Consider the following 13,435-nt stretch of genomic DNA (forward strand, 5'->3'; position numbering starts at 1 on the left):
CAGGATAGAATAGACACCGTGGACAAGGCAGAGGAATTCTACAGTCAATATATCAGTAATGAAGAGGAAGAAAGGGAAGATTAGGAAGGAAGAGACTCGAGACTAGTGGAAAAAGAAAAGAGTGCATTGCAAATTAAAGAGAGAGGAGAAGCAAAGGAAGGAAAGCTGGAGAACTATTAGAAGAGACTTCAGGAAACCAAAGAAGTTAGAACAACAAGAAGCACAAGACCAAGGTACCGATAGAGAAATGGAAGAGGAGATAAAAATCCTATGACTTAACATCAAAAGACTAAACTCACCCATCAAAAGAAGGAAAATATTTAACAAATTAAAGAAGTTAAATTTGGACATAATAGCAATACAAGAAGTCCATATAAAACAAAAACAACTGCTAGAATATCCCAAACTAAGGATTGCATACACCTCATTAGCACAACAACAAAAAAGAGGAGTAGTCCTATATATTAAAGAGACAATTTCAGTCAAACACATTTACAAGGATGATGAAGGAAGGAACTTGATAGTTGAGATAGAAATAAACCAGAAGAAAATGTTATTAGTAGAGATTTATGCTCCGAATGGAGGACAAGAACAATTTTACAGGAAATTACACAACATTATTGATGATATATCGCATGATAACATTTGTATCCTGGGAGATTACAATGCAATAATTGATAAAAAAATAGATTATAAAAGCAACAAAAAGAAAAAAGGGAAGAGAAGAATGTTACCCAAAACCTTCTTTAAAATGGTGGAGGAATTGAAAATAAAAGATATTTGGAGAGAGAGAAACCAGGGTGTAAATCAATATACATATTACTCAAACAGACATCAAACATTGTCCAGAATTGATATGGTCTGGACTTCAACAGAATTGCAATCAGAGGTGAAGGAAGTTGAAATTGACATGAATCTCTGGGCAGATCACAACCCCATGAAAATAAGTTTCATAGGGAAAAAGAGGATGACAAGATGGACACTGAAAAGATTGATTTTAAAGGACAAGAATTTTAAATTAATAATTGCACCTCTTCTTTAAAGAAAACAAAAAAAGAAGATACTTCTCTACAAAATTTATGGGATACGGCAAAGGCATACATGAGGGGAGTTGCTATGTCTTATATGGCAAAAGAAAATAAATTAAAAAACAAAAAGAGAACTCTTTGGAAAAAGAATACAAAAGACTGGAGGAGAAACTACAAGATAAGCTGCAAGAAAGAAATATAAAACAACAAATGGATTTAATTAGACATAAATTGAATATACTTGAAAAGAAGGACCTGGCACAACAGATAAAAAAGATAAACCAAAATATTTTTGAGAATGCTAACAAGCCAGGGAGATGGCTAGCATATCAATTGAAAAAAGAAACAGAGAAGAGATGGATTAACAAATTACAAAATGAGGAGGGGAATATATGTTACCAAAATGAGAAGAAAAAGATAGCCCAGAAATTTTATGAGAAACTATATAAAGAAACTGATTGTCAGGCAGAAGGGGAAATAATACAATGTCTTGAGAAAGCAGAATTGCCAAAATTCACGGAAGAAATCAAGAATATGCTAAATGAAGAAATAAGGATGAAGGACCTAACAGACACGATCCAAAAACAAAAACACAATAAGACACCAGGTCCTGATGGACTACCAGTAGAAATATATAAAGAACTGCAAGACAGTCTAGGAGAAACCCTACTTGAAGTATATAATGCGGTGTTGGAAGAAGCGAAGATACCACCATCGTGGGTGGAAGCAAACATTGCGCTGATACCAAAAGAGAATTCGGACAGGATGCTAATTAAGAACTATGGGCCCATATCCTTGCTAAATACAGACTACAAAGTATTCACGTTAATAATAGCCGAATGCTTTAAAAATTCCTAAATGAGTTTATACACACTGACCAAAATGGTTTTCTACCAAAGCGACAAATGAAAAATAATATAAGAATAATATTAGATGTCTTAGAATATTACAAGATACATAGTGGAACACAGGTGGCATTGTTATTTTTACATGTGCAGAAAGCTTTTGACAACGTTAATTGGGAATTTATGCTACAACAATTGAAATATATCAAATTTGGCCATACATTTTAAAATATTTTTCAGGTGATATACTCTGACCAAGAAGCTAAAGTGAATGGAGAGGTGACAAAAAAGTTTAAAATACAGAAAGGTATGAGGCAAGGGTGTCCTCTATTTCCATTGCTATTTATATTGTCTCTAGAGGGTTAACAAGGGTAATACAGAAAAAACTCAAATTAAAGGTTTGGAAATTAGGAAAGAAGTCTATAAACTGCAAGCATTTGCAGACGACTTAGTTTTTATTCTTGAAGAACCACTAAAATAAGGTCTGAGGCTGATGAAGGTACTAGAAGACTATGGGAAAGTAGCCGGATTGAACATTAATAAAGATAAAACCAAAATGATAGTTAAAAATATGGTGGAGAAGCAGAAAGAGGAATTGGCCAAGAGAATAAATATCCAGATTGGGGGGAAAATGAAATACTTAGGAATCTATATAATGGCAAGATATACATCAATCAAAGAGGAAAACTATGTTAAGTTAACAAATTATATAAAGGAGGATTTAGAGAGGTAGAAAAATTTGAGACTCTCCTTCATGGAAAGAATAGCAGTGATCAAAATGAATATTCTACCGATATGATTATTTTTGTTCCAAAATATTCCTATAAAATTAGATAAAAAGTACTTTGGAATATTGATTAAATGACATCAGAATACATTTGGGAAGGGAGGAAACCAAGGATTAAATTTAAACTTCTGCAAGATGTAATAAAAAGAGGAGAATTTGGTGTACCAGAGTGGGAATTATACTACCAGCAAGAACGTTTACCTGGGTAAAAGAATGGATAGATTTAAAAAATAATAAACTGCTAACACTAGAGGGCCGTGATGTACATTTAGGATGGCACGCCTTCCTGTGGTATGGGAAGCAGGTAGCACATCCATATTTTCAGAGACACTTTATAAGACAGGCGTTATTAGAAACATGGAATAAATTCAAGAGGAAAATGTACAGCAAGGTTCCGATTTGGCTATCGACATTAGAAGCAGTAGTGCACCCAAATTTTATCAACCAGAGAAAACAGGTCACCTATACAGCTATAATAGACAAAGAAGGGAGATTAAGATCGAGGCAAGAGCTAAAAGAGCAAGAGATAGAATTGGAATGGTGGTCCTATCTTCAAATCCAATCATGTTACTCAAAAGATATGAAAGAGTGGGGCATTAGTAGGGAGCTAATGGCAATAGATAAGATCCTTTTGGGGACAAATGATGAATCGCTAAAGAAGATTAACAATTTTTTACTGGAATATAAAATGGAAGAAAAACAGGCTAAGGAGACAATGGTAGCATGGGTGATAAACTTTGGCTATAATATACACCTGGATAAATGGCAAGAACTATGAGAAAGGAATAGGAAAATAACATTGTCAATACTGTATAAAGAAAATGTATATAAAATGTTTTATAGGTGGCATCTCCCACCCGTGAGACTAGTCAAAATGTTTAGAAATTTAGCACCAAATTGTGGGAAATGTGATCACAAATCAGGCACATACTACCGCATGTCTTGGTCATGCCAAAAAACAAAAGAATTTACACCAGAACTATTTCTTTTGGGAATCATAAACAATAAATCTAACAAGAGGGTAATTTACCTAACAATACATATTATTACGGCAGCAAGAATGGTCTTTGCCCAAATCTGGAAAAATAGGGAAATTCCAAAAGAAGAGGAAGTAATTAGGAAAATTCTGACTTGTGCTGAAATGGACAAATTGAAGTGGGAGTTGAAGGAAAAAGACGAATCAGAATGTTATAAGATCTGGGACAAATTTTATCAATGGTTGGAACAAAAAAGGAAAGTCCCAAAATAAGCAATGACTAAGATTTACAGAATGGAGATTAGAATTATGTATGAAACTATAACAGTGAAAATGTATAAGATAAAAAGAAAGCAACATGGTTGGAATTACCATATTTTTATATTTGTAAATAGACCAAATGTAAATAAGCCTGGTGGTTATAATGCATAACTTTATATGTATGGCAAAAACTTTGTCAAGACGGTTACACTGTGTCCAATGTTTTAATTTGTGTTCAATACATATATTTTTTTAAAAGCTGTCTATCAGAGGTATAATCCAGTGGCCAATCAGCAAGGCAGATGCGACCACATGACATAAAGATTACATTTCCCAGAAGGCAATCTCTTAAAGGAACAGAATTTAACTCCTAAACTAACTTGAACAGTTTTTAATTCCTAGTCTAACTATACCCTCGAATCAGCACATTAGGGCTTCAGGGATTCTGAAAGCAGTCAGTTCTGTGCAGCTTTGTGTTCTGCGAGGACTCTGAGCTTGCCAGACTCTTCCACTCTTACCTGGGTACTAGCTGGGGATTCCACCATAAATGTTTCATTCCATTTTCCATTCCGTATAATGTATTCTCCATTCAAGCTATAATTAAAAAAATATGTTAACCTTTCAGCAAAAATCCCTAACAATGATATTATAATTTGATTATAATCTGATTCATCCTAGATAATTTCAAGGATGATTTGTTTTCACTTATTCCAGGTAGTTTTATCTGATCAAAAGGTTTGATTTCCAATCTCTTTGGGACGTTTTGCTATCACTAAAATTTAATTGGTCAGTTTGTGTACTTTTTATCCTTGGTATCCCAATGTTTCTCAAATTCATCTTCATATTAGTCTCCCCAACTTCTCAAATGACTACGCAAACAGCTTTTTCATATTTTGATTTCATCTCAGAATCTAAGCATGCCCTTCCCTCTCTTAAATTTATATAGCTCGATTCTCCCTGCCCAATCAGCACCAAGAAGCTCACTTTCAGGATTTCATCACCTGTCCAAGATGTGACTGGGGGTCAATAATGGACAAACTGTAATTGCTGTAGTTAGTAGGGGAGTCTTTGGTGGACTGATCTAAAGGCCAATTTTGAGTTTTATCTGGAAGACTTCCAGAAATAGTTGATATAGAAGAGACTTTTTAAAAAGAAATCTGGAAGGTGAAAATAGTATGAAAGAAAATAGTAGCATGAGGGGGATCTCTATGTCAATTATCATATTTGAAATAAAGAAACAGAAGAGTGACATTAAAAGTGGACACTATAATAATCAACATAATACTTTATAGTGCTGTAAGTGGTTTAATTTCAAATGTGTTCTGAACTGATTTTTACATATTGGATTTTTACATATTGGAGAGGCCTGAAAGGCCTATGAAGCGGTATATAAGTCTACTGCTATTGCTATTACTTATTGATTAGTTACTATTGCTCTGAAGTATTCTGGATTTAAATATTACATTGGATAAGAGTTTGACAAAATGAAATTAATTCTATAGTGTCACCTCTTGATCCTAAAGGACAAGACATAATTAGAGTAAGAATTACCTCCCACATACCATAACGGATCAATCTCATTAGGAATACACTAATTAATTTTATTGTTTTAGAAAAAGAATGAGAAAATATAATAATGGCTTTTTAATATTAATCACATGCAAAGCAATTAGGGGACAGAGAACTATTAAAATCACATTGTCTCCAAGAATGTGCCAGCAATATATAGATAATGTAGGAATTAAGAGCTGTCTCCTTTAAGAAACTACCTCCTGGGAAATGTAGGCAGAGATTGCCTTATGGGAAATGTAGTTCCATGACATGTGATCAAATCTGATGTGATCATATCTGTGTTTCTGATTGGCCACTGGGGTTTTCTGCCTGTGTGCAGAACGAGCCAGTCATTTTAAATGCCATTGTGAACCAGAGAAGCAACACTTGTACCTCTTCTCAACATGGGAGCCAATTCATCATCTTTTTACACCACACGATGGGACAGATTATGGAAAGTCAGAAGTATCTAAACACTGTAAGTTTTGTTTTTAAGTGCACAATTCTAAGGCCTCTCTCTGAACAAAGTCCTTCTCACAGGACCTGACCTCACCAACAGTATGCTCGGCTGTCGGCTGTCGGCCATGATGGCTATGGCTTCCTTTCTGAAGCAGATCCAACAATATTCTACTCATTCCTCGTCAAGGAAGATCATCACAACTACCTACGCTTCCTGTAGTTCAGCGATGAACAGCAGGAGCTTCCAAGGAATTGAAGATAAGTGAAAGTGGTCACCTAGACCCAACAATTGATGGCTACCTCAAGGCCCATAACTGTGTATGGACATTCAATTCTCCCCCAGCATCCCATATGGGAGGAGTGCAAGAATGAATGATTGGCATAGCCCGCAAAATCTTGGATTCCATGTTGACAAAGTCACTTATGCTGACACACGAGATCCTCACCACCATCATGGCAGAGGTGGCAGCTATCATCAACTCTCAACCTTTGAATCCAGTTTCCTCTGATCCTGAAAACCCAACTATCCTCACCCCAGCCACCTTGCTGACCCAGAAGGCAGGTTCCCAAGGACGTGTACAAACAACAATGGAGAGAAGTCTAATTGCTTGCCAACACATTCTGGAAGCGCTGGAAGCAAGAATACTAATCCACCCTGCAAGATCGCCACAAATGGCAGATCAGAGAGTCTAACCCCAAAGAAGGAGACCTTGCTAAGAGACAGGGATGTATCTTGGAACTTATAGCTAATAGGACATGTGCACCAAGTCCTACCCAGTGATGATGGACTAGTTCACCAGGTGGAAATTCAGGTCGCAAAGCGGCTACAGTCATGTCACGACCAGCAGACTTTTGCCAAGAAGCTCTACACCAGACGAATCACCGACATGATACTAGAAGATTGAACCTCAAGCTTTGCATGCTTTGTGTTTATCCCATTGTTTGCATTGTTTGATGCTATGCCTTTGTTTATTTTAGTTAATTAGATAGTCAAATTTGCATTGTTTTATGCTGTCTCCTTTAAGAAACTACCTTCTGAGAAATGTAGGCAGAGATTGCCTTATGGGAATTGTAGTTTCATGACATGTGACTATATTTGTGTTTCTCATTGGCCACTGAGGCATTCTGCCTGCATGCAGAATGAGCTGGTCATTTTAAATGCCATTGTGAACCAGAGAAGCAGCGTGACTGCCTCCTCTCTACATGGAAGCCAATTCATCATCTTTTTACACCACGTGATGGGACAGATTATGGAAAGTCAGAAGTATCTTAACACTGTACTGTAAGTTTTGTTATTAAGAATGCCTAATACTAAACTTGATCTGAATGAGATTCCTAAGTGTGGAGTTAATTGCATGCCCCAAGCAAGCCTACAGTGCTCGAGGCAAAACAAAGAGTTAACACATGTTTAAAGATCCCAATGGGTAGATCCCAAAGGATAAACCAAGAACATGCAGATAGTTGCCATGTGGTAGCCAGAGTTTATCAGGGAAGCTGGAAATTACAGTTGGTTTGAATAGCTACTTCTTGTTAAACGTTAATAAGGGGCTCAGGAGGAAACACATTGCAACAAATGCCCCCCCAATCCCCGAGAAGTTGAGGCATCCTGTTTTCCAGAGTGGAACTGGATTGGGACCTCTTACAACAGTTCAGAAAAGGCCTCCATTAGATACTTTTAAGGGGAAAACACCAGTGCTAACATGGTCATAGATAAAAGAGCAAGTACATTTTATAATAATCATACTAAAATAGAAGACAAGATGGCCATTGAAAGGAGAGAGATGGTGGTAAAGGAAGAAAATGACAAAATATGCATCATATTGTCACCTGCAAGTACTTAAGAGACATCAGACACATTTCAACATTTTGATAAAATCTCAGCTTGCTGTGGATGCCCAAAAAGGCACTCATGTTTGATGCTTTGAACTCTTCACATCCCCTCAAAGTGACTCTTAATCATTTCTAAAGGCCATACTTTCATGGCATGTTTCATCCCCAGCCCACTGCCCTTACAAGCCTACGTTCATCTTTTGTAGCTTCATAGTAACATTTTTCTTCTGCTTCTGAAACAAACCTTGTCATAGAGAAGATCTGCTGTATCTCATGGATGAACTTGGTGATGCTGCTGCCCAGGTCTTAACTGGCCTCTTGAGATTGCCTGGGTACCATCCGCCCCCTAGTGGCCTTTGGACTGCAGGACTGGGAAAACCTCTAGTTTCTGCAGAGGCCTTTCCCTGAGCATTGCCTGACTGGTGCTCTGCAAAGCGTTGGTTAGGCATCATGTGAGCGTCAGAGTTGTTCTCCCCTTTTGGAAGAACACTTAGACTGGTTTTTAAACACTTGTTTAGTTATCTTTTGAATGACTGGCAGTCAGAACAATGGCTTCAAAACAACCAGCTTCTGTCAAATATGTGTTGCTTGTTCTCTCAAATGAGCCCTTTATAGACTTTTAGATTTAGCCAACAATGATTTTTGTAAAACTGTGTTTTCTGCACTTATTAATTACTTTGGGGAACAGGGAACAGGTTTTTTTTTTACTTGTATACCATTTTGTTTATTTCACGAGAACTTCCAAACTTTGCTGGCTGTAGCCAATTCCTGCTAGCGCTGCCATTCCCTTGCACCACTTGAATTATCCTGGAGCAAACGTGAACCTGAAAAGAGTTTTCCTGTTTCTCCTTTTACCCCAAAGGAAAGGTCAAAGGTTAGGCAAAGTGGCCCAAAGGGCAGTGAAAAGAAACACCTCAGATTCTCCTTGCAACCCATCCATGATGTCTGTGAGCATTTATTATGCTGCTTTTGAAAATGAGCATAGATGTGTCAATGAACTACCTTCTAGTCCAATAGTTGCTTCACTGATTTGTCATTTGGGTTATTTGGGATATAGGTTTGCTGTCACCCCAAAAGAGAATACGATCAATATTCAGAAAATGCCTAACAGGCCAGAAGGACTCAAGGACAGAAAAGATGTTATTAATATGACAATTTTGACAATGATCTGAAGGAATTAATTCATAACATAAGTTGTCACAATAGTTTAAGAATTATGGCTTTTATTTCTCCTTAAAACAAAGTTTTAAAGATCTCAATGGTTCTCAGTAAGAACCTGAAAACAGTTCCTAACAAGTTTCTGTTAAATAATCAGATTTAAAAAAATACACAGAATGTGTAAATAAACTATCATTAACAAGAAAGCTATAGTTCAAAAGGCCAGGGGTAAAATATTAAACTTAATTTGATTTCAATTAAAATCCTCTATAGTTAAAAAACACACCATCCTCTAAGATACGTAGCCCACTTAACTCTGGAGCACCATCACCCTCAAGATCAGGATTACTGCAATTCTGCTGGTCTTTCACAAGGCTTTGAAAACTTGGTTTTGCCATTCTGGTGCCCTAATGGATGGGTGATCCTTTCTTATGGTTATGTAGCCTACGGGAGGCTGTGAGGATTCTCAGCTGCTATTTTATATGATTTATGTCTATAATTTTGGTTCTGTTTCCTTTCAGTCTCTCATGCCCTGGTCAACTCTCAGGCAGACTGCTGCAGTGGACACCACATGGAGCTACCCTTGAAGAGTATCCGGAAGCTGCAACTAGTCCAGAATGCAGCAGCATGAATAGTTTGGCAGTTCCTGGAGTGAATGAAAGGAGACCTTCTCAATACAGGAAGGGGTATAACTAGTGTACAACCTGAAACTGAGCAAAGGCTCTCCTAGCCACGGATCAGCTGCCACCTGTTTCTTGAGCAGGAATTGGGAGTCCAAGAAGACACTCAGATAATGCACCAGGTCTCTCTGTGACAATGCTACCCTCACCAAGACCAAAGAGGTTAAAACCCCAAATAAAAGAGCAGCCGCCTACTCAGAGCCACTCCATCTTACCAGAATTCATCAAATCCTGTTGTCCTCAATCCAAGTCCTCACACCCTCCAAGCATCAAGAAAAGACATCCACAGCATTCCTTATTTGAGGATCCATGAAGTCAATTTGAATAAATTTCAGATTTGCTTGGGATCTGGCATTAAATGTCCAATGTAATAATTACAGAAGGACTCCACCCATTCAGTTTCTTCTTCCCTTTTCCTCCTTGCCATATCCCAACATTTGGGCCATGTCTTGATTATGACGTCCCTCTCTTTTTCCATGTGGCATAATTTGCTGATGATATTTAAATTAAATTAAATTAAATTAAATTTAACTTTAGCACAATGTTTTACATTGTTGTTCTCACCTGAAAAAAGTTTAGAATCTTTGCTGGCTTCTTTATTGAAGTATAGGAAGCTGTAGGAGATATCATACAGAGAAGAGAAACAGGATCCCATGACATCTGAAGGGCTAGGGCAGTGGTTCTCAACCTTCACAATGCCGTGACCCTTTAATACAATTTCTCATGTTGTAGTGACCCCCAACCATAAAATTGGTGTCTCGGTTCCTAAGACCATCGAAAATATGTGTTTTCCGATGGTCTTAGGCGACCCCTGTGAAAAGGTCCCAACCCGCAGGTTGAGAGCCACTGGTCTAGGGAAAGACTAGTTCACCTAAATTCTGCTGGCTTATACTTAGCTTTAGAGTAGGAAGCAGTTGAAAAAGGAAACAGGATGGGCAAAGACTAAGGTACAGTGGCTAATGCATTTGATTGATACCAGAGAGATCCAATTCCTAAGCTATCTAAAATCACGGCACCTCACTTGGTGACTTTCAGCCCAACCTATCTAACATGTGAATGTGAAGAAATATAGGAGGATGTAGTCCTCCTTTTCCCCGACTTTCTGAACAAAAATGAGATATAGGTGCATGTTTGTGTGCCAGAGAAAGGGAACACAAAACATAAAAATATCCAGACCTTTCTTCATGGACCTTAAAAGTGTTGTTTTTAAAGGGTCACACAATGAGTGAATTCCTAGCTGTTAGGGAGGAATAGAATAGAATAGAATAGAATAGAGAGTCAACAGGAAGTTCTTCAGCTGGACAGACGTGGGGTGTGTGGGCTCTCAAGAGCCTCACATGAACCCTGTCTGACAAACCAATTTTGAGATCCTTTTGGATCAGAACCCCCGTCCCTGGAGGGGGGTGAAGAGGGCAGCATCTCATCAGACCCAGAGGTCAGAGATTTGCCTTATGAATCGGAGTCGGGGCGGCAGTCTGCAATATGGCTGAAAAGATGCTGACTTCTTGTCAAAGCAAAAGGAACAAGAGGGTGCGGAAGAGATGAAAGACTGGTAAGAAAATTTATCTAACCCACAGCCATAAATCAAATCTGGAAAAGGCAAAGAAATCTTGAAAACATAAATAATATTGATGGTCAGATCGGGATTTTTTCAAAAACAAACAAACAAACAAACAAACAAACAAATAAATGAAAAATGGAGGGTTGAAACACCACACAAACACCCCAAAAGTTATTTATTTGAAACAATTTTGAACAGAAAGGAGAAAGCAAAGAAATGACAAACCCACTCAAAGATAAACTCTAAACTTGGTTTTGGATTTGAAATAGAAACCAAACACTCTGAAGGATTTATTCTGTTTGAATTTTTTTCAACTAATATATCTTAACATGGTAATGGAAAGATAGCTAAAGGAGGCTTTCCTCATGCTGGCTGCTCAGTCTCTCCTGCCATCCCCCGCCCCCATGCTACCAAAAAGGATCCTGCCTGGGCACTGCACTCCATAGGGAAAATGAGGAAGGGAGCTGCTGGTACGAGGGAAAGACAAGCAGCAAGGAAAGAAGAAAAGCGTTTTTTTCCCCTCATGGTGGCTGCTCTGTTGCCCTTTTCTGCATTTCAGTGCCCTCGCTTTCCCCAAGCATTTCTTTGCCTACCTGATTTCCCCTCCAGCGCATTTTCTATCAAGTTTCGTGCCATTTTGGGCAGGGAAACAAGTTTGTGGGATTTTTTAAAAAAAACCTTCAATCAATCAATTCCAACTTTACAAGATCCCCCCCTCCCCAAGAAGTTGGAATTGATTCATTTAAGTTTTTTTTTAGTTCCACAAACTTTGTTTCCCTGTACACGACAGCAGAAACGTGATGGAGCTGGAAATCAGGTAGGCAAAGAAATGCTTGGGGGAAGCAAGGGCCTGGGCAATGGTGGGTGGGACAGGATCCATGGCGTGGTGCTGAAATGCAGAAAAGGGCAACAGAGTAGCCACCATGAGGGGGAAAAGCCGCTTTTCTTCTTTCCTTGCTGCTTGTCTTTCCCTCGTGCCGGCAGCTCCCTTCCTCATTTCCCTATCGAATGTAGTGCCCAGGATCCTCTTTGATAAGGGAGGGTGGGGGATTTAACAACCAGGCTCACACCAGATGGAGTAAAAAGGGCCCAAACTTTACACAGGAGAATGATAAAAGAAGGTTTTTTGATGCAGGAGCATGCTCGAGCATCCCCTCCCCCCTGTCTCTGCCTGTTTGCAGCAGAGCAACTTCTCCCCTCGCTGGGTGTTAGCCAGGGAGAAGCAGCCAGAGCAGGGAGTGGCAGGGAAGCCTTGTGCAAAAATGTGCAGTCTGCAGAGGTGGGGGGGGCATTAAATTATTTGGGTGGGCATGCAAGAGCGTGTGATAGCATGCGCATAGGTGCTTTTGGCACCCGAGGCAAAAAAGGTTTGCCATCACTGGTATATGCATTTCTTAATTTAGATTCTTTACTGTACACCTTGGTTTATTGAGCTCATCGCACAATAGTTTCATCGTGCACCACTTGGTGGACCGCCTGGAGCTCAGAGAGGAAGACCTGCACTGCAGGGACCGGGGAGTCAACTGGGGTAAGAGGGAAAAAGTGATACCCAATGTTAGCCATGAAGGGCGTCATCCGTGTGGAGGTATGCTGCGAGTTGTTAAACACAAACTCTGCCGTGGCCAGGTACTCAGCCCAGTTCTTCTGCTGATTCACGAAGCAGTGCAGGTACTGTTCCAAGATCCTAATCACCTTCTCCGTCCCCCCCATTGGTCTCAGGATGGTGCGCTGAGGACAAACAAACCTGGACGTCCAGAGCCTCCATCAGCCCTTTCCAGAACTGGGCCATGAATTGCATCACATGGTCCGACACAACCCGGTCGGGTAGGCTGTGCAGCCTGAAGATGTGCTGGATGAACATGCGGGAGGTGGTGCGGGCTGTCAGCAATCTCCAACAGGGGATGAAATGTGCCATTTTGGTGAGCATGTCCACCACCACAAGAACCGTGGTAAACCCCGAAGATGGAGCAGTTACATCAGAAAGTCCATGGACACGGCTCTTTCCCTCTGTCCTGAGTCGGCAATGACTGAAGCAGGCTTGGAGGAGCTCCCATTGCTGACTTGCCCTGTCGACACTGTACATACAATGTGACGTACATCTGCACCCCGTGTTGTAAGTGGGGCCACCAGAAAGTACAGGAGACCAGGTTCAAAGGCTTGAAAAGGCAAAAATGTCCCACTGCCAGATTGTCATGACACTGGGAGAGAATAAATCCACAGAGGGGCCCTGCGGGCACATAGAGCTGGTCCCGGTACCTCAAGAGGTCATTGTCGAAGGTCCACAGGGAAGCTGGCCCTA

At 39.5% G+C, this 13,435-nt stretch overlaps 1 protein-coding gene across 1 annotated transcript in view; it reads right to left on the reverse strand.

The window, feature by feature from the left end:
* Positions 1-13,435, reverse strand: part of LOC148049549 (NACHT, LRR and PYD domains-containing protein 12-like) — a 206,453-nt gene that overhangs the window by 108,172 nt on the left and 84,846 nt on the right. The gene's annotated exons all lie outside the window — the stretch shown is intronic.

Source organism: Thamnophis sirtalis, unplaced genomic scaffold, assembly GCF_051295495.1.
Source record: "Thamnophis sirtalis isolate CommonGarterSnake01/CBP01778 unplaced genomic scaffold, rThaSir2_p1.2 scaffold_1, whole genome shotgun sequence".
In the NCBI taxonomy this organism is placed as follows: domain Eukaryota; kingdom Metazoa; phylum Chordata; class Lepidosauria; order Squamata; family Natricidae; genus Thamnophis; species Thamnophis sirtalis.